Source organism: Mesoplodon bidens (assembly GCF_964165515.1).
Source record: "Mesoplodon bidens genome assembly, chromosome: 2".
Classification (NCBI taxonomy): Eukaryota; Metazoa; Chordata; class Mammalia; order Artiodactyla; family Ziphiidae; genus Mesoplodon; species Mesoplodon bidens.
The window spans coordinates 55904614-55921601 of NC_138177.1; the positions used below are offsets into that span (position 1 = coordinate 55904614).

The 16988-nt window shown below is 38.4% G+C and overlaps 1 long non-coding RNA gene across 1 annotated transcript in view; it reads left to right on the forward strand.

The window, feature by feature from the left end:
* Positions 1 to 16295, forward strand: part of LOC308612902 — a 49936-nt gene extending 33641 nt beyond the window's left edge. Inside the window, exon 5 of the long non-coding RNA XR_014015163.1 lies at positions 14907 to 16295. This is a non-coding gene — a long non-coding RNA (uncharacterized lncRNA). The remainder of the gene's footprint in view (positions 1 to 14906) is intronic.
* Positions 16296 to 16988: the final 693 nt, after the last annotated feature.

Below are 16988 nucleotides of genomic sequence, written 5' to 3' on the forward strand. Positions count from 1 at the left end.
TGGGTTGAATAGTATCCTCCCCAAAATTCAGGTCCACCCAGAACCTCAGAATGTGACCTTACTTGGAAACAGAGTCTTTGCAGATGTAATTATTTAAGATCATACTGGAATGGGGTAGGGGGAGGGACCTAAATCCAATGACTGGTGGTGTTATAAGAAGAGGAGAAGGAATACATAAATGAATAAGGAAGAAGACCATGTGACTGCCAAGGCAGTGATAGGAGTTATGCTTTGCCCAAGCTAAGGAACATGTGGGGGCACGAGAGGCTTGAAGAGGCAAGGTAGGGTTCATCCCTAGAGCCTGCAGAGGGACTACTGGCTCTGCCAAGTCTGATTTTGGACTTCTAGCTTCCAGAACTGTGAGAGAATAAATTTCTGTTGTTTTAAGCCACTTAGTTTTTGATAATTATGACAGCCCAGGAAACTAATACACCTAATAACAGAGCCCCAAGATACATGAAACAACAACTTACAGAATTGAAAGGAGAAATAGACCGTTCAAATTGTTGGGAAATATCAGTATCCTACTTTTAATAATTGATGGAAAAAATAGAAAATCAGTAAGGATGTAGAAGGCTTGAACAACACTATCAACCAGCTTGACATAAAAATATATCTATATAACACTTCACCCACAGCAGCAGAATACAAGCTCATAAATTTATTCTCCATAAATGTAAAAGGATTGAAACCACTCAAAGTATGTTTCTCTGATCACAATAGAATTAAATTAGAAAAATCAACAATAGAAAGAAATTTAGGGGATCTTCAAATATTTGGAAATTTTAAAACACACTATAAAGTAACCCATGGGTCAAAAATGAAATCACAAGGGAAATTAGAAATTATTTTAAGCTTAAAAGAATATAAAAATTTATGGACTGCAGCTAAAGCAATGCTAAGAGGGAAACTTATAGCTTTAAATGCCTATATTAGAAAAGCAACAGGTGTCAAGTCAACAATCTAAGTTTTACCTAAGGAAACTAAAACAAAAAGAGCAAATAACCCAAAGCAAGCAGAAAGAAGAAAATGATAAAGATCAAAGAAAATCAGTGAAACCAAAGGTCATTTCTTTGAAACAACAAACTGATTTTTGAGTAACAAAATTCATAAACCTTTAACTATTCTGATCAAGAAAGAAAGGAGAAAAAAAAACACAAAATAAGGAATGAAAGATACGGCATGATTACTGACCATATAGAAACTAAAAGTATTATGAGAATATTATGAATGACTTTGTGCCAACAAATTAGTTTAAATGGAGAAATTTTTATCAAGATGCAAATAACAAAACTAAGTCAAGAGAAAATAGAAAATCTGACTAGAACAATAGCAAGTAAAGAAAATGAATTGGTAATTAAAAATCTTCTCACAAGGAAAAGCGCAGGCCCAGATGGCTTCCCTGGTGAATTCTACCTAACATTTAATGAAGAAAGGTTACCAGTCCTACAAAAATGTTTTCAGAAAATAAAAGAGAAACAGTTCCCAATGCACTTATGAGACCACTATTACCCAGATATCAAAATCAGTCAAACACATCACAAGAAGATTGCAGAGCAATTATTCCTCATGAATGTATACACAAAATTTGTTAATGAAATACTAGGAAACTGAATCCAGCAGTATTTAAAAAGGATTATACACTGTGTTCCAGGAATGCAGGTTTAGTACCCTCAAATCAATTAATGCAATATACCATATTAATCAAATAAACAACAAAAACCAGATTATCGTGCCAGTAGACACAGAAAAAGAATTTGATGAAATCCAACACCCATTAATGATAAACACTTTCAACACACTAGGGATAGAAGGGAACTGCCTCAACCTGATAAAAGGTATCTACATGCTTAATTATACTTTTTGAGGAAAGACAATGTTTCCCCCGCAAAGATGCTTTCTCCCTTAAGGTTGGGAAAAAAGTAAAGATGTCTCACATTTCAATATGTGCTTGTGGTTCTAGCTAGTGCAGTGAAGCAAGAAAATTAAGTCATGCATATTGGAAAGAAAGACCTAAAACTTTATTTGTGTATATGTTCCTGAATATAGACAATCGTAAGTAATCTAAAGAAATAAATAAACTACTGGAATAAACGAGTTTAACAAGATCAATATAAAAAAATCAATTGTATTTCTATATGTTAGCAGTGAATTGTACAACAATAAAATTTAAAAAACAATTCCATTCCCATTAGCATCAGAAAGAATAAAATATATAGGAATAAACTTAACAAAAGAAGTGCAAGACATGCATTTCTGAAAGAAATGAAAGAAGATCTAAATAAATTGAGATATTCTATGTTCATAGATTAGAAGACTCAATATTGTTAAAATGGCCATTCTTCCCAATTTTATCTATAGATTCAATGCAATCCCTACTAAGCTTCCAGCAAGACTTTTTGTATAAATTGACAAGCTGATCCTAAAATTTGTATGGAATTTCAAAGGACCTAGAATAGTTAAGATGACCTTGAAAAAGAACAAAGTTTGAGAACTATTCGATTTTAAAACTTATGAAGCAACAGTAATCAAGATAGTGTGGTACTGGCATAAGGATAGACATATAGATCAATGAAACAGAATTGAGTCCAACAATAAACCCTTACACTTATGGTCAGTTGATTTTTGACAAGCATGCCAAGGTAATTCAATGGGAGAAATGACATGTTGGTTCTGGGATAGATGGTTCTGGGACAATATCCATGTGCAAACAGATGGTTCTGGGACAATATCCATGTGCAAACAAATGGTTCTGGGACAATATCCATGTGCAAACAAAACAAAGCAAAACAAAGCTTAAATCCTTACCTCATGCCATATGCAAAATTTAACTGAAAATGGATCATAAGTTTAAATATAAGACCTAAAACTGTAAAACTTCTAGAAGATGACAAGGAAAAAACTTTTGTGACTTTGAATTGGATAAATATTTGTTGGATATGACAAGAAAAACATGATACATAAAAGAAAAATTAATAAATTTGACTTCATAAAAATTAAAAACAACTGCTCTTTAAAAGACACCATTAAGGAAATGAAAAGACAGGCCACAGACTGGGAGAAAATATTTGTAAATCATATATCTGATAGAGGACTTATATCTGAATATATAAAGAGCTCTTACAATTTTTTTTTACAAATTTTATAATAAGAAAAATAATCCAGTTTTTTAAATGAATGAAATATTTGAATAGACCTTTAACCAAAGAAAACATACAATGGCTAATATGTACATAAAAGATGCTCCACAACATTAGCTTTTAGGGAAATGCAAGTGAAAACAACAATGAGATGTCACTACACAGCCACTAGAATGACTATCATAAAAAAGATTGATGATACCAAGGGTTGGCTGGTGAGGAAAGGGAGAAACTAGAACCCTCATATTTTGCTGGTGGGAATGTGAAATTGTGCAGCCACTTCAGTAAACAGTTTGGCATTTTCTTAAAAAATTAAACATAAACTTACCATTGGGCCCAGCAATTCTACTCCTATATATCCATCCAAGAAAAACATAAATATATGTATACACAAAGACTTATATGTGAATGTTCACAGCAGTGTTACTTATAATAGGCAGAGATTGGAAACAATCCAATTTCCCATCAGGGGACAATGAGGGAAAAACACTGTCCTTCCACATGCAAAAGACATTTTACCCCTCTCAGCTTTCATTGTTTTCTTTTTTTTTTTTTACCCCTCTAAGTTTTAGTTTCTTCATCTGAAAAGTAATATTAGAAACTTCTGCCTGAGATCTAAAATATCTGAGTAGAATTTCTAATATTCCTGGGTCCAAATACCTGGTTTTAGTGAAAGTAGAAACAAAACTCAAGTTCATAATATTTCCTTGTTAGCATAGGTACAAGTATGATGGTGACATTGATTAAAATACAGAATTAAACTACTGTATTTTCCAACTAATGGGGCACAATATTCTTGTAAAAACGAAGCAAGCTTTGGGCAGTTCTGTTGTCCTAGGCTTTCTTACTTTTGTTTTTTAGCAATTGCTGACTAGGAAAGTAGAAACCAACATAGAGAGGGGAGAAAGAATATCTAGAGTGTGAGTGTAAAGTATGATTGGGATTGTAGAGATACAGGGATAGAGAACAACGTGTATGTCCAGCCCCTCTGTATTCCAGGGTGTTCACATACATGCCGTGAACTGGGAAACTGGCATATTCCATAAATTGAGGGGTTTATATTTTTATTCTCATTTTCTAAATTGAGTATGCTGTAAATACGTTATAGAGGTGGTCATTTTAAAAAGCCATCCCATGGATTAGATTTTTAAATGCCTTGTATGGAATTAGCAGAGCACTGTTTATGTCATTGATAACATTTGTTGATACCATCATCTCCATTTTTCAGCTGAAGAAACAAATTCAAAATGGTTGTGGGTTCAGGACTGAGTGATGCACCCAGAGCTGGCAGCACTGGAAATAAAAACCCAGAGCACCTTTACTATTTTCTGATTCTCTGCTGACACTCTTCTTAAATGAAATTCACAATTTCTAATAGGGAAAGCAGAGGCTGTAGGAGGAAGAACGTGGACCAGATGGAGTCTTTACATTCTCTCTCTCTCTCTCTGATTCTGTGATCTGGGCATTCTGTTCTGTTCCAGGATCATAATGACTCCTACAACAGTCCAGCCCCTCTGGGATTTGAGGAGACTACAGCTTTTAGGTCCTGATTTCTTGATCAGTGCTTGACTGAACATTAGAATCACCTGGGGAATATTTTAAAAATCATCCCCAACAGGCCACACCTGAAACCAATGAATTAAGCTAGGCTCTCCTGCAGCGGGACCCAGGCATCAATATATTTTAGCGCTCTCAGGTGATTTCAATGTGCAGCCAAAGTTGAGAACCACTTCCTCTAGGTCAGTGCTTCTCAAACTTAAAATATTACTCATCTAGGGATCTTAAATGCAGGCCTCAAGATGGGGCTCAAGATTCTGCATATCTAGCAAGCTCTCAGATGATGTCTCTGATGGTGGTCTGACTACTGCACTTTAGGTAGCAAGAATCGAGACTACAGGGCTTCCCTGGTGGCACAGTGGTTGAGAATCTGCCTGCCAATGCAGGGGACACGGGTTCGAGCCCTGGTCTGGGATGATCCCACATGCCACAGAGCAACTGGGTCCGTGAGCCACAATTACTGAGCCTGCACGTCTGGAGCCTGTGCTCTGCAACAAGAGAGGCCGTGATAGTGAGAGGCCCGTGCACCGTGATGAAGAGTGGCCCCTACTTGCCACAACTAAGAAAGCCCTCGCACAGAAACGAAGACCCAACACAGCCATAAATAAATAAATAAATAAACAAATAAATAAATAAATAAACAAACACATACATACATACATACATACATACATAAAAAAAAAGAATCAAGACTACAGCAGTGATTCAAAAGCCATCAAACCACTAGGGAAACTTCGAATAAACAGAGACATCAGTGCCTCACTCCAACCCATTACAAACAACTTCCTCTGTTGGGTATAATTTTTGTTGTTTATGGACGTCTTGAGATGAACAAATCACCACCACCAAATTCCAAGTAATCCAGGCAACCTGAGGATGGATGATACATGTGGCCCTACTGCCTCCTAAGATGTTTCAAGCCTGTTTACCCTGTGTGTGGCCATGACATCTAAGAAAGAGCACTTACTTCCTTAGCTGAGGGTGATCCATAACCTGATCCACATAGGATGAAGACATCTCCTTCTGGACTTGGGAGAACTGAACTATGTAATTTTGGACAGTACTCTTGAACTCTCCATGCTTTAGTTACCTTCTCTTTTTACCTCCCCCCTCCCCCCAGCCCCTGTGTCTCATGGAGGTACTATGAGAGTAAATGACACAGGACAAGGAGATGGGGTGGGGGTGGAGGGCAGAAAGAGGAGAATCACATGACAAACGATGTGATGAGAGTTCGTTGCCCGGACTGTCTGGCTCTGGTTTGGCAGTTCCGTACCAGCACAACTTCTGCACTGGATCCACTTTCCCGCCATCTGACCGTGCTCCTGGGAGAGGCCCCACCTCACTGTGACTCGGAGTTTTGAGGGGGCCAGATGTCCAAGAGGACTGAGGTTTGCTTGATACGTGGCATATGCGAGACTCCTGAGGATGATTCCAGAACCGTGGGCCTCTGGCATCCAGGTCATTGAGGGACTGGAAGACTTCAGACTACATTCCCAAATCCATTGCCAGCTGGTCTAAGTATGGGATTTATTAAGATATCTACCCAGGAGTGGAATTGCTGGATCAAACGTCCCCTCCACCAGGAAGCCTACACAAGCCCCAGAACCAACCTTACCCACTGGGGGCAGACACCAAAACCAATGGGAACTATGAACCTGCACCCTGTGAAAAGGAGACCCCAAACACAGTAAGTTAAGCAAAATGAGAAGACAGAGAAATAAGCAGCAGTTGAAGGAGCAAGGTAAAAACCCACCAGACCAAAAAAATGAAGAAGAAATAGGCAACCTACCTGAAAAAGAATTAAGAGTAATGATAGTAAAGATGATCCAAAATCTTGGAAATAGAATGGAGAAATTACAAGAAACGTTTAACAAAGACCTAGAAGAACTAAAGAGCAAACAAACAATGATGAACAATACAATAAATGAAATTATACACTCTCTAGAAGGAATCAATAGCAGAATAAATGAGGCAGAAGAACAGATAAGTGACCTGGAAGATAAAATAGTGGAAATAACTACCGCAGAGCAGAATAAAGAAAAAAGAATGAAAAGAATTGAGGACAGTCTCAGAGACCTCTGGGACAACATTAAACATATCAACATTTGAATTATAGGGGTCCCAGAAGAAGAAGAGAAAAAGAAAGGCTCTGAGAAAATATTTGAAGAGATTATAGTTGAAAACTTCCCTAACATGGGAAAGGAAATAGTCAATCAAGTTCAGGAAGCACAGAGAGTTACATACAGGATAAATCTAAGGAGAAACATGCAAAGACACACATTAATCAAACTATCACAAATTAAATACAAAGCAAAAATATTAAAAACACCATGCGGAAAGCAACAAATAACATACAAGGGAATCCCCATAAGGTTAACAGCTGATCTTTCAGCAGAAACTCTACAAGCCAGAAGGGAGTGGCAGGATATATTTAAAGTGATGAAAGGGAAAAACCTACAACCAAGATTACCCAGCAAGGATCTCATTCAGATTCAATGGAGAAATTGAAACGTTTATGGACAAGCAAGAGCTAAGAGAATTCAGCACCACTAAACCAGCTTTACAACAAATGCTAAAGGAACTTGTCTAGGCAGGAAACACAAGAGAAGGAAAAGACCTACAATAACAAACCCAAAACAATAAAGAAAATGGTAATAGGAACATACATATTTATAATTATCTTAAATGTAAATGGATTAAATGCTCCAACCAAAAGACATAGACTGCCTGAATGGATACAAAAACAAGACCCATATATATGCTGTCTACAAGCGACCCACTTCAGACCTAGGGACACATACAGACTGAAAGAGAGGGGATGGAAAAAGATATTCCATGCAAATGGAAATCAAAAGAAAGCTTCAGTAGCAATTCTCATATCAGACAAAATGGACTTTAAAATAAAGACTATTACAAGAGACAGAGAAGGACAGTACATAATGTTCAAGGGATCAATCCAAGAAGAAGATATAACAATTATAAATATTTATGCACCCAACATAGGAGCACCTCAATACATAAGGCAAATGTTAACGGCCATAAAAGGGAAATCGACAGTAACACAATCATAGTAGGGGACTTTAACACCCCACTTTCACCAATGGACAGATCATCCAAAATGAAAATAAGTAAGGAAACATAAGCTTTAAATGACACATTAAGCAAGATGGACTTAATTGATATTTATAGGACATTCCATCGAAAAACAACAGAACACACTTTCTTCTCAAGTGCTCATGGAACATTCTCCAGGATAGATCATATCTTGGGACACAAATCAAGCCTTGGTAAATTTAAGAAAATTGAAATCATATCAAGTATCTTTTCTGACCACAGCACCATGAGAGTAGATATCAATTACAGGAAAAAAACTGTAAAAAGTACAGACACATGGAGGCTAAACAATAGGCTACTAAATAACCAAGATATAGCTGAAGAAATCAAAGAGGAAATCAAAAAATACCTACAATCAAATGACAGTGATTTGACCGAAAACCTATGGGATGCAGCAAAAGCAGTTCTAGGAGGGAAGTTTATAGCAATACAATCTTACCTCAAGAAACAAGAAAAATCTCAAGTAAACAACCTAACCTTACACATAAAGCAATTAGAAAAAGAAGAACAACAACAAAAAAAAAAACCCAAAGTTAGCAGAAGGAAAGAAATCATAAAGATCAGATCAGAAATAAATGAAGAAAAATGAAGGAAACAGTAGCAAAGATCAATAAAACTAAAAGCTGGTTCTTTGAGAAGATAAACAAAATTGTTAAACCATTAGCCAGATTTATCAAGAAAGAAAGGGAGAAGACTCAAATCAACAGAAGTAGAAATGAAAAAGGAGAAGTAACAACTGACACTGAAGAAATACAAAGGATCATGAGAGATTACTACAAGCAACTATATGCCAATAAAATGGGCCGCCTGGAAGAAATGGACAAATTCTTAGAAAAGCACAACCTTCTGAGACTGAACTGGGAAGAAATAGAAAATATAAACAGACCAATCACAAGCACTGAAATTGAAACTATGATTAAAATCTTCTAACAAACAGAAGCCCAGGACCAGATAGCTTCACAGGCGAATTCTATCAAACATTTAGAGGAGAGCTAACACCTATCCTTCTCAAACTCTTCCAAAATATAGCAGAGGGAGGAATAGTCCCAAACTCATTCTATGAGGCCACCATCATCCTGATACCAAAACCAAACAAAGATGTCACAAAGAAAGAAAACTACAGGTCAATATCACTGATGAACATAGATGCAAACATCCTCAACAACATACTAGCAAAAGGAACACAACAGTACATTAAAAGGATCATACACCATGATAAAGTGGGGTTTATACCAGGAATGCAAGGATTCTTCAATATACACAAATCAATCAATCAATGTGATACACCATATTAACAAATTGAAGGAGAAAAACCATATGATAATCTCAATAGATGCAGTAAGAGCTTTTGACAAAATTCAACACCCATTTATGATAAAAATTCTCCAGAAAGTAGGCATAGAGGGAACTTAACATAATAAAGGCCCTATATGACAAACACACAGCCAACATCATTCTCAATGGTGAAAAGCTGAAACCATTTCCACTAAGATAAGGAACAATACAAGGTTGCCCACTCTCACCACTGTTATTTAACATAGTTTTGGAAGTTCTAGCCACAGCAATCAGAGAAGAAAAAGAAATAAAAGGAATACAAATTGGAAAATAAGAAGTAAAAACTGTCACTGTTTGCAAATGACATACTATACTTGAGAATCCTCAAGATGCTACCAGAAAACTACTAGACCTAATCAATGAATTTGGTAGAGTAGCAGGATACAATATTAATGCACAGAAATCTCTTGCATTCCTATACACTAATGAAGAAAAATCTGAAAGGGAAATTAAGGAAACACTCTCATTTACCATTGCAACAAAAAGAATAAAATACCTAGTAATAAACCTACCTAAGGAGACAAGTGACCTATATGCAGAAAACTATAAGACACTGATGAAAGAAATTAAAGATGATACAAACATATGGAGAGATATACCATGTTCTTGGATTGGAAGAATCAACATTGTGAAAATGATTATACTACCCAAAGCAATCTACAGATTCAATGCAATACCTATCAAACTACCAATGGCATTTTTCACAGAAATAGAACAAAAAATTGCACAATTTGTAAGGGAACACAAAAGACCCCAAATAGTCAAAGCAATCTTGAGAAAGAAAACCTGAGCTGGAGGAATCAGGCTCCTGGACTTCAGACTATACTACAAAGCTACAGTAATCAAGACAATATGGTACTAGCACAAAAACAGAAATATAAATCAATGGAACAGGATAGAAAGCCCAGAGAAAAACCCACGCACATAGGGTCACCTTATCTTTAATAAAGGAGGCAAGAATATACAATGGAGAAAAGACAGCCTCTTCAATAAGTGGTGCTGGGAAAACTGGACAGTTACATGTAAAAGAATGAAATTAGAATACTTCCTAACACCATACACAAAAATAAGCTCAAAATGGATTAAAGACCTAAATATAAGGCCAGAAACAATAAAACTGTTAGAGGAAAACATAGGAAGAACACTCTTTGACATAAGTCACATTAAGATCCTTTTTGACCCAGTTCCTAGAGAAATGGAAATAAAAACAAAAATAAACAAATGGGACCTAATGAAACTTAAGAGCTTTAGCACAGCAAAGGAAACCATAAACAAGACGAAAAGACAACCCTCAGAATGGGAGAAAATATTTGCAAATGAATCAACAAAGGATTAACCTCTGAAATATACAAGCAACTTATGTAGCTTAGTATCAAAAAGCAAACAACCCATTCCAAAAATGGGCAGAAGACCTAAATAGGCATTTCTCCGAAGAAGATATACAGGTTGCCAACAAACACATGAAAGGATGCTCAACATCACTAATCATTAGAGAAATGCAAATCAAAACTACAATGAGCTATCACCTCACACCGGTCAGAACGGCCATCATCAAAAAATCTATAAATGCTGGAGAGGGTGTGGAGAAAAGGGAACCCTCTTGCACTGTTGGTGGGAATGTAAATTGACACAGCCACTATGGAGAACAGTATGGAGGTTCCTTAAAAAACTAAAAATAGAACTACCATAGGACTCAGCAATCCCACTACTGGGCATATTCCCTGAGAAGACCATAATTCAAAAAGAGTCATGTACCACAATGTTCATTGCAGCACTATTTACAATAGTGAGGACTTGGAAGCCACCTAAATGTCCATCGACAGGTGAATGGATAAAGAAGATGTGGCACATATATACAATGGAATATTACTCAGCCATAAAAGGGAACGAAACTGAGTTATTTGTAGTGAGGTGGTTGGACCATAGAGTGATGTAAGTCAGAAAGAGAAAAACAAATACTGTATGCTATCACCTATATATGGAATCTTAAAAAAAAAAGATTCTGAGGAACCTAGGGGCAGTACAGGAATAAAGACGCAGACGTAGGGAATGAACTTGAGAACACAGGGAAGGGGAAGGGGAAGCTGGGACGAAGTGAGAGAGCGGCATGGACATATATACACTACCAAATGTAAAATAGATAGCTAGTGGGAAGCAGCTGCATAGCACAGGGAGATCAGCTCTGTGCTCTGTGACCACCTAGAGGGGTGGGATAGGCAGGGTGGGAGGGAGGGAGACACAAGAGGGAGGAGATATGGTGATATATGTATATGTATAGATGATTCACTTTGTTATACAGCAGAAACTAACACACCATTGTAAAGCAATCAGACTCCAACAAAGATGTAAAAAAAAAAAAAAAATGCTGTGATGAGCTCTGTGCTAGTAACAAGAATGGGAGCTCCAAAGTGCCAGGAAGTCCAGACACTGCTAGGGGGGACAAAGGACGAATAGTTGCCCAGGACAAAGCTGAGGAGTCTATTTGTCTTTGAGCTCTGATGCCTCCCCTTATATTCAGTGCCCCTCATGCTCAGGCGCTTCTCCCCCATGATTCCCCAAGGACCAAAGTGACCCCTCTCATAGTCCTTCCAGAATCCCTTCACTTGATTTACTTTATGGAGGTGGATGCCTCCCAGCCTGTCCCAGCCATTTGCATTTGACAGACGTATATTAGTGGTACAAGATTGAGCTATGAAATGGAGCAGGTCTTTTATGTGGCTGCAGTCAGATTTCAGTTGGGGCTGTAGTCGTCTGAAAGCATGATTGGGCTGGACCACGAAGATGGCTCCCTCACATCGCTGACTGTTGAGGCTGGCTGTCATCTGGGAGCTCATCTGGGGCTGTCAACCAACATGTGACCTGTCCATGAGACTTGAGCTTTTCACAGCATGGTGGCTTATTTCTGAGGGAGAGAGAGTGTTCCAAGGTCAAGCATTCCAGGCAGAAGCTACAAGGCTTGTGATGACTACCTTCGGAAGTTACAGGATGTCACTTTTGCTTTATTCTATTGATCAAGTCACTATGGTCAGCCTACTTCAAGGGGAGGGGAATTAGACTCTATTTCTTGATGATGTGTGACAAGACCACTTTGTAAAACAGCATGCTGGATGGGTGATATGGTTGTGACCATCTTTGGAAAATGGATAAAACTCTATAGAACCCTACCGAAAAACGTCAGCTCCCTGCCCTGATGCTTCCCATGTCCCTTTCCTGCTTTATTTTTGAAATCTCTAAGAATACATAGCAAATAGTAGGCACTCAATATGGCAACTAATTCCAAAATGTTTTGAATGAATCATCAGTCAAATAATAATATCTCAGGTGCTGTAATCAGCACAGGGACTGTGCACCTAGTACAGTGCTTTGCCCTTTTAGAGCCTCAATACATGTGTGATGGATTACCAAACTTAAAAATGTAGGGGCTTCCCTGGTGGCGCCGTGGTTGGGCGTCCGCCTGCCAGTGCAGTGGACGCGGGTTCGTGCCCCGGTCCGGGGGGATCCCGCGTGCCGTGGAGCGGCTGGGCCTGTGAGCCGTGGCCGCTGGACCTGGGCGTCCGGAGCCTGTGCTCCGCGGTGGAAGAGGTCACGACAGTGAGAGGCCCGCGTACCGCAAAAAAAAAAAAAATGTATAGCAAATAAAAACATCTCACTGCCTAATAAAAACCAGTCACTGTCAAGAGCTTAGACTATAGCAGCATTCAATTTTCCTACAGTCCAACATTTCATACATTATACAGCCCTAAACCACTGTTTGTTTGAAGAACTTGGTCTTTCATACTTTAGCTGAGAGCCAGTGACTTTGATCTGTCATACAGCGGCAGAGCCACTGGGAAAAATGGCCTGTGCTCAGACAAGGCCACAAAGCAGAGTGTTTGCGGACCAAGGTCTATGGCATCAAAGAAAGCTAGGTGGTCAGGTTGGGGTCCCCCCCCCCTCAGCTCAGTCCTCTTAGCCCTGAGGGACTTGGGATGGGTATTGGGAGGTAAAGCACCTCTTTGTGCCTCCCAGTTCCTCACCCTTTTCTCAATGGACTTTGGCTATGGCCTTTGGAAGCTAGGTCTTCCCATTGGATTCTGCTTTTGTATGTTTAAGTAGAAAAACTTTTCGCATGTTGTGTTCAAAAACATATTATCTTTATTCTTAACTTAGCTTATGGTTTAATTTTTAATATTTAGATCAGTAATCAGTTTGGACTTATTTTGATATACACTGGATGAGAACTTTAAAAATCTTTCCCAAATGTTTACCCAAATGTCCTGACACCATTTATTTAATAATCTGTCCTTTCCCATTGATTCATGATGCCATTTTTATCTTATACTTTTTAGTGGTTTTGAAGCAAGAGAACAACAAATCTATGTTTTAGAAAGAATACTGATTGCAAGAGATAGGAGCAGAATACTTGCTGCTAGAGCCACATCAGATGTTAATTTGAGAAACACAAGGTGTTAGTCGGTTTGGAGCATCTCCTCTGGGGGCGGGCACTGGTTCTAGGGTGGAGGAGCAGGGGAGGTTCAAGCAGAAAAGCTGAGCTCCAAGTGTGGTCTGTGGACTTCCAGGGTCCAAGGCGCTTTCAGGGGCTCTGAGAGATCAAACATATTTTCATAAAAATGCTAAGAGGTTATTTTACTGTTTCACTGTGTTAACATTTGCACTGATAGTACAAAAGCAGCAGTGGGTTTTTACTTACCAGCAGTTTTCTGCTGATAAGTTAGCATGAATCAAGGCAGTGGTACCAAACTGTGCTGATAATAGTCATTGTGTTCTTCACTGTCATGCACTCACAGTAAAAGAAAGAAAAAGAAAGAAAGGAAGAAAGAAAGCCAGTTTCAAGAAGAATGCTCTTGATGAGGCAGTAAAAAAGCATTGATTTTATTAAATCTCCATCCTTGAGTATTCATCTTTTTAATATTCTGTGTGACAAAATAGGAACTACACATAAAGCACTTCTGCGTGCTGAAGGACAATGTTTTCTCAGGGAAAAGCACCGTGTGTTTGTTTGAGTTTCAAGCTGAAATAGCTGCTTTTTCGCGGAACACCACACTTAACTTCAGGGAAGGACTGACAAACATGGTTACCCAGCCTTGAGTATTTGGCAGATATTTTCTCTTAAATGAATGAAGTGAGCTTGTCACTTGAAGGAAATAATCTGACTGTATTTGTTGCCACTGACAAAATATGAGTGCTCAAGAAAAAATCAGAATTTTAGAAAACCTGTATCCACTACTCATTTTCCTCCTTTTTCTTACATCATGAGTTTGACAGTTTCCCCAAACTTAATGACTTTTCTGATGAGATTAATAGTGATATTAATGAATGTGGATTTTTAAACATTGTATAATTGAGTTAACTTTTTGAAGATCTGTGTAATTCAGTAGACCAGTATTTTTCAGATAATTGGTGCATGATGTTACAAAGTCATGCATGGGTAAAAGCCATTTAAAGTGCAAGATAGGCTAATGGATTTTAGCATAACAGAGTATGATAATTGATATGATTTCAGGTTCCACATTGCAGCTAACATTTTTGTTATCTGAATTGTGGGCAATTTATTTGTTTTTAACTGTAAAATATGCATAACATAAAATATGCATAACATAAAATTTATTAACCATTATTAAATGTATAGTTGAGTGGCATTAAGTACATTTACATTGTTATGCAATTATCACCACCCTCCATCTCCAGAACTTTTTCATCATCTCATACTGAAACTCCATTCCCATGAAACAATAACTCCGTATTCCCCTCTCCCACCAGGACCTGAAAAAGCTATTAAAAAATGTCCACCTTTTCTGGGACTTCCCTGGTGGCACAGAGGTTAAGAATCCGCCTGCCAATGCAGGGAACATGGGTTCGATCCCTGGTCCGGGAAGATCCCACCTGCCGTAGAGCAACTAAGCCCGTGCACCACAACTACGGAGCCTACACTCTAGAGCCCGCGAGCCACAGCTACTGAGCCCGTGCGCCACAACTACTGAAGCCCACGCGCCTAGAGCCCGTGCTCCGCAATGAGAAGCCATCACAATGAGAAGCCCACGCACTGCAACGAAGAGTAGCCCCCGCTTGCTGCAACTAGAGAAAGCCCTCGTGCAGCAACGAAGACCCGACACGGCCAAAAAAAAGAAAAAAAATGTTTCCCTTTTCTAATTATATGTCTGTGTGAGGCTGGATTTTCTTCATATACTTCAGTTTAGACAACTTATCACAACAGACTGAATGCAGAACCTGATATAAGGAGTGATCTGCATTAGTTTCCCATTACTGTGTAACAGATATCCACAACCATAGCAACTTAAAACAATACGCATTTATCAGTTTCCAGGAGTCAGGAGTCTGGGTTCAGGTGAGCTTCTCAGGGTCTTTGCTCAGGGTCTCACAAGGCTAAAATCAAGACATTACCCAGAGGTGCAATCTTACCTGAGGCTCAGGGATCCTCAATCAAGTGAGTTGGTTATTGGTCGAATGCAGTTGGCAAAATTTGTAGCACCAAAGTCCCTGGCTCACTGTTGGCCAGGGACTGCTCTCATCAACCAGAGGCTACCCACAAGTCCTTGGCATGTGACAACATTGGTCCTTGCCTCTCACAACACTGCAGCTCACTTCTCCAAAGCCAGCAGGAAAATCTTACTCCAGGGATTTCCCTGGAGGTCCAGTGGTTAAGACTCCGCACTCCCAACGCAGGAGGCCCGGGTTCTAACCCTGGTCAGGGAACTAGATCCTACATTCTGCAACTGCAGATCCCACATGCCACAACTAAGACCTGGCACAGCCAAATAAATAAATAAATATTAAAAAAAAAAAACTTCAGTCTGCTGTGATGGAGTCTTGTATAACATAGTGTAATCACGGGAGCGACTATATCCTCACCTTTGCCAGATTCTTTTGGCAAGAAGCAAGTAACAATAAATGGAGTATAACCTTTAAAAATTGTGAATCACTAGGTTATACCCCTGAAACTTAAGTCATATTGTACATTGACTATACCTCCATAAAAAAAAGAAGCAAGTAACAGTTTCTCCCTCATTCACTTGACTCATTGGGGTCACCTTAGGGTGTGTCCATCATTCCAGACATTAAAGATACATGCAAAAAAGTAAAACAATGCCACTCTTCTTCCTATTTAAAAAATGTGTAATTAAAAATATGTTATTCATGCTAATATGTAATGAGTTTCTAGTTGTTATTTTAAGTCAATTAGTAAAGCATTATACTTTTCAATTTAGTGTCTAATAAAGTAAATATTGATAGATATAATCCACAGCTCTTTGGGCTCTTTAATAGATTTTAATAGTATAAAGTGTCCTGGGAGAACTGTTAATGTAATTAATCCTAATGGCAAACATTATGAACACCAAATAGCTGGAGTTTTCCAAATGCTTTTGCTGACCCACAGAAATACATTACGTTGTGACCCAGTATACATATACATATATACACAGATGCATAACCAAGGCAAAAGTTTCATGAAGTAATACTTATTCTTATGTGTAGTGCACATTTCTACTGATTGTTTGTCTTCTAAAAGTTCCTGGTCACAGTCCAACACATTGATTTCATAAACCACTCAATAGGTCAGGACCTGAAGTCTGAAAATTCTGACTGATCATTAGAACCACTTGAAAAGCATTTAAAAATATAGATTTCCAGGGCCAACAACTATTTATATGAACAGTCAAGGTCAAGGAAAGAGTGAATCTATGTTTCTCCTCTCTTGAAACACTGCTGTGAGAACAAGCCTGGGTGGTTATTTTTCTGATGATTAACTGATTTTGACCACCAAAGGACTGAGCCATGAGAGTACACATTCTGTGTTATTCAGCATCAGACAATAAATTCTAA